This window comes from Phoenix dactylifera, chromosome 6, assembly GCF_051530095.1.
Source record: "Phoenix dactylifera cultivar Ajwa chromosome 6, Ajwa_hap1_PhDact_Kaust_v1.1, whole genome shotgun sequence".
Lineage (NCBI taxonomy): Eukaryota > Viridiplantae > Streptophyta > Magnoliopsida > Arecales > Arecaceae > Phoenix > Phoenix dactylifera.
This window is the reverse complement of record NC_143195.1, coordinates 20697873-20703855: the sequence shown is the minus strand read 5'-3', so window position 1 is coordinate 20703855 and position 5983 is coordinate 20697873. Positions and strand designations below refer to the sequence as shown.

At 35.5% G+C, this 5983-nt stretch overlaps 1 non-coding gene across 1 annotated transcript; it reads left to right on the top strand.

The window, feature by feature from the left end:
- Nucleotides 1-3690: 3690 nt before the first annotated feature.
- On the top strand, nt 3691-3796 carry LOC113461788 (small nucleolar RNA R71). Its single transcript, XR_003384062.1, has one exon. It is a non-coding gene; the product is annotated as a small nucleolar RNA R71 (small nucleolar RNA).
- The last annotated feature ends 2187 nt before the right edge of the window (nt 3797-5983 follow it).

Below are 5983 nucleotides of genomic sequence, written 5' to 3'. Positions count from 1 at the left end.
GCCCGAGTGTGGCTCGGCTCACCTGACCGCCTATTGAAGGTACACTTAACTCATCATATATTGAATGATAATTCCAATGCTTGATAAGTACTAGGCGTGTGGCGCCTCCAATAATTATCAAAACATTGAACCCATTATCACCCAACTTAATGGGAGGCTATGACCTAGTTATCCCCATAACCATTTCATTTTAAGGACCTAATAATTTTAGAGGATTTCATAATTAGGATAGATGAGAAGATCCGGTTAGTCTAATTTCTCCCACTGACTTCACCAAATCAGATTAGACTCAAACCGGTTAAGGAGACACCTAAATCAGTCATACTGATTTTCCTTAAGGCATGGGCTAACTCGAATCATTAAGTGATCCAATCAAAATGTGATTGACCATGTCGGCCAGGTAAGTAAGATCGGTGGAAGGGATATGCCATTAACTCAACAAAGACGAATCAGTGCGAGTAGCTCCCAATTAAAAACCACCGGTTAAAACTGCCAAACTTACCTTAGACACCGACTGGTTAATCAATTTCGATTTGATTACTCAAATGACTCGAGCTACACCTTTGAGCCTAAATCAAGTTCCATCTTGGTCTAATCAAAGACATGGAATTGATCAATCTACAACTATTGTATTTAACCTAGAGTTTTCCTGACCTAATCTAGTTACTACTTAATTAGATTTGATCAATTAACTCTAATTAGACCATGTTTGATTCTAACCTTAGGTCTAACCCAATCCTAAGAACTTGATTCAAGCTAACCCATATGCCCAAAGAATTATGTAATGTCAATTAATTGAGTTACAATTCTATTTCATAACACTTAATTCTCAATTAAGTTTAGACTTATGAAAGTTTTGATCATTGCATATTTCTTTTTAATTACATATTAATTACAATCTTTCAGTTCTTAAAACACATTTTCAGATCTGAGTTTTTGTAATTAATCACATGTAATCAGATTTAATTCATGTTTAAGTCAATATGTTTTATGGTCATGCATCACATATACATAACAATATGAATTAAAACAAACAACATACATCTTATGTATTTATTTTTTCACTTTTATTTTCAGATTTGATTTGTTCATTAAAATCAAAGATCATATGAATCATAAACTTTATTTAGATCTAATCTAAACAATATTATGATTTCAGAATTATTCATGTTACTAATCCTAACACAAACATGCATCATATGCATCCAAAATTTCAGATCTACTTAATCATGCATAATCAGCAATTAAATCAATCATAAAAAGTACTTTAGATCTAATCTAAACATGTTAATGATTTCAGATTTAATTGCAAGAACTAAAATATAAAAGTTTAAACATAAACCTGGCTCTGATACCACTGAAAGTTATTCTTAGGTTCTTCGGTGTTTAGCATGCTGAATTTTTTTTTTTTTTGAAAACCATGGCTGAACCTGATTGGGTTGCCTACGTACTCCTTCACAAGGAGAATCAAGCCACACATAGTTCTTTTAAAGTTTCAAAAATATAGCGGAAAAATAAATCAAATAATTTAATTCATGCATGCTTACAAGATCAAATCTAGAAATCAGCACATTAAGAACACATAGGATTATGCCGAAATCGTTTAAACAATTATGCTAAAACTTTTATGCATGATTAACTATCAGATCTGAAACTTAAAAACTCTATTCCAATTAATCTTTGAATATCCATCGAATGGTTTCTGGAGATATCTCCGTGAGGAGCCCCAAAAGAGGGTAAAACCTCGGAGAATCGGACCTAGACCTTGACACCATAATAAATTATTAATGTTAGATTAATACCTTTTATGATGGATGAAAGTTATGAATCTGATTCTTGACTTCGCAGCCACGCACACGAATGGCCTCTACGAGAAGTACATATATTGCTACCTCTTGTCGCATTTTCCTACCTCTTGTCGCATATATTTCATTTGAATTTTGAATTTAAATGATTCAGAGGTTCACACGCCAGCTAGGGAAGTTATTTGATGTATGAAATCATTTAATATATTGCTTAATGTTTGAATTCAAATTCAAACAACAAACAATGTCGCCATGTGTCAAGCAATGGGTCCATGCGCCATGCAATAATTTTGGTTTATTTAAAATTCATGAAATCCAATTCCATGTCACCACTAATTGCCACATCATCTGAGCCTAATCCTCTTGGATTGCACCTAATCAAATTTGGTCAAACCCGGATTAAAACAAAGCAATTTGGTTGAACCCAATCTAATCAGGTCAGACCCTGATTGAGCTCAAATTGAATCCAATTCAATTTTTGGCTCATCCAAACTCAATCAAATTGAATTAATTACTTTGTGTTGGACCTAATCTAATTAGGTCAATCCCCAATTAAGATCAAATTAATTTAAAATTAATTTGATCAGCTTAAGTCCTTTTTGGTTCTGACCTAATCCAATCAGGTCAAAACCCTGATTGAGCCTAAACTTGAATCCAATTCAATTTGGCTCATCCTTAGCATAATTACTCAATCAAATTGAGTTTATTAGTAATTTAATTACTAATTAATCCTTCAATAATTACTTTAATTATTTTATAAGATAATTTGCCAATCAAATTGACCAAATTACCCCTGAATGATTCTTAATCATTCATCAGCTTTCTTGATCAATCAGGAATCTTCTATGCGCGTGACCTCATAGGTTCGAACCTAAGCCGATAGTGTAGGAATAATTTCCTACACTAATCGATGTGACCATCTAGCAATAGTACCGACGTCCGGATAGGCCGAATATATGCGAAGCAAATATTCTGGAACCCTGAACTATGGTTACTGTATAATCCCTTTGACTCCTAATGCCAGAATGACTTAGAGCTCACTGTCAACCCTATAATTAGTACATCCATTATATGATTAACTTTAGATATCCCGTGACTCCTCACTGGGATTATCCTGGCCAAGGTTTTGCTAAATTAATCACAAGACATTATCTTCTATTTTCAGGAGGGGTCAATTCCATCTTGACTCACAACTGACTACGCAAGTATTTGACTGCACCCAGTGACCTTCCATCACTGAATTAGAAATTCAGATAGTTCGGTACCAAAGTACAGTGAGTTGCTTGCTAGTCACAGGTTGCGGTCTCAGGTCAGAGGAACAAACTTATACCCATATCCACTCGGAACATCTCTCGATAGTAGAGCGTTCCGGAATTGGTCACGTTCAGTGAAATGTACTCCTACACTTCACCTGTGTGGCATACCAGTGTCTCCACACTCCTTGGTTAAGAGGACAACCAACATATATGCCACACAACGACCTAATCTCGATAATGCTGTCGTCCTAGTAACAACATATCATTTGGTCGCGAACAAGTTTAAGGACTCAAAGATAAATCCTCCTTTATCATAACATAAGTCCTAAGGACTTCATCATATAAGAGTTTATTTGAAGATGAAATGATGAATAATGCCAAATAACACTTTATTAATTTGTCAATTCATTTACAAAATTCAATCATCAATATGCTGACGATTGATATTTAGGATACAAATCCCAACATAGGAGGCATGGTGGAGGGAGTTTTTATTGAGATTTTCAAATAATTGCCATGCTTCATGCTCATTTTGAAGCATGAAAGTCCCCCCACATGCGGCATCGATCATCTGACGGTTTCGTTCAGTCAATCCGTCATAGAAACATTGCACTAGCTGCCATTTAGGTATTTGATGATGTGGGCATTTACGGATTAGGTCCCGAAATCTCTCCCAAGTTTCATGAAATTCTTCTCCCTCAGTTTGGGAGAAGATCGTGATGGCACGTCTAAACTGTTTCATTTTTTCTATGAAAAAGTATTTTTTAAGAAATTCTTGTTACATTTGATCCCAGAAACGAATCGAATCGGCTTCTAAAGAATTCAGCCATTGCTTGGATCTATCTTTAAGGGAGAAGGGGAATAATCTAAGCTTCAGAGCATCATCAGTGAAGTTCTGAATCTTGACAGTGGTGCAAATCTCAAGAAATTCATCTAAGTGTTTATATGGGTCTTCGTTGGTGAGCCCATAAAAAGATGGGAGCATTTGGATCATACTAGACTTTATTTTATATTGTACAGCTGCTACCTCAAGTAATCGAATGCAAGATGGAGAAGTGTAAATGGTGGGAGTAAAGTACTCCCTCAGGAGTTTGGGTTGTTCTTCAGCCATCTCAGGAGGTGGGGATGATTCTAATATTCTGATCTCAGCTCGAATATTCCTAAGGGTCCATTCTATTTCAGGGTCAAAGGGCAATAGGTCACGCACTCTAGAACGACTCCCTTGCATAAACTAGTACTTGATTAGTCAAGCATGCAATAAAAGAAAAACACATCGAATCCTTGTATTTGCCCTAAAATCACTGGACAGCTCCTAACTGGTTTGAAGAGGGCACCTAAGCCTCCAATCCGGTCTAATGAACTAAGTTGACCAGGTAAGCTTCCAGGTAAGTGGGGGGGTTATGATGCCTTCGTAAAGGTCCCACTTAAAACCACTTGCCTCGAACAGATGAACTGTCTCCCTTATAGGGACAAAGCTTGCCTAGACATCAACTGAGCCATAGAGCGAAATTGGTGCAACTTTCGGTGATCTTCGTCCTATTGAGCTTGAATGTCCCTAGGAGCCAATGTCTAATTAATTTTAATTAAGCTGACACTATGTGAGATTGAGTTCACCTAAGTTGGGCAAGAATCCGATGATGAAATCCGGCTCTTATCTTGTTGGGGTGATTGCCCTTACTATGTACGGATTAATTGGTGTATGTGTATCAAGCATGCATTCACACTTTTGCTGAAATTAAAATTAAACAATCACCACAAAATTTCAAGCTAATTGGGAATCAATTTAAACAAAAAAGGTTTAGAGGTTACCAAAGAAAATTTTCCCAGCAATTTTTTTTTTTAAGCAAACCTCTAAAGCATTCCTTTTTGATAGTCCCAGATTTTCTCTTCGATTTCTGATCAAATAATACCAAAAGAAAAATTAAAAATTAGTAAGAAAGAAAAAGAAGATAAAAAAAGTAACAAAAATAGAAAATAATTTTATTTTATTTTAGAGATATATATATATTTGAAAGTTTTTTTTAAATGAAAAGAAAAACAACTATGCTAGCAATCCCCGGCAACGGCGCCAAAAATTGGTCGGTTCTTTCAATTTCAAAAATAAACCACGCAATAGTACGTATCCTGTAAGATAGTGATTACGGATGTCGGTCCACAGGGACTGGAGACAAGTTATTTTTCTTAAATAATTACTTCAAAGGGTAAAAGTTAGAGTAAATGATAAAAACTAAGAATTAATATGGATGTAATAGTATGAATTATCTATGGAGAGAGGTGTTTAGCGCTAGAATCCACTGATAGATTTATATCCGTGACGCTTTCAATGATTGAGTTGTATTTAAGACTTGATTGCTTCCGACTACAAGCCAAAGCAATCTTATAAAATTATAACTAATTCTCAGCATGAATCATCTAAGTCTAGCACAAACCATCTACTCTAATGATAAGCATGACCTATCTAACCTAGCATGATGCATCTGATCATTAAATCATTAAACATGAAATCAATGTCACATGAATATCTCCTCCAAATCACAGGTGTTGGATTTGATGAAATAGACCAATCTATGTAAAATATTTTATGCAAGATAAACGATTCACATAAATTGAATAAATCATAAGATCAATTGATAAATTCTCCATCATGCAACAATCTTACAATACAAACTCAAGTCGATAAAAACGAAATGAATACTCCTCCATAGCTTCATCAAACCCCTAAACCGAGGTTTAGCTGCTCATGGTGCTCATCATCTCCATTGGTATGCTGAAAAACTCCTCTGCCATCCGTCTCAAACCCTCTCCATTTTTTTATTTTTTTTCTTCCTTTCTCTTCAGAACAGAGCATGCTCTGTTCTTCCTTTCTTTCTTTTTGAACCGAGCTCTTCCTCTCTCTCCCTCCTTTTCTCCCTTGCCGATGGC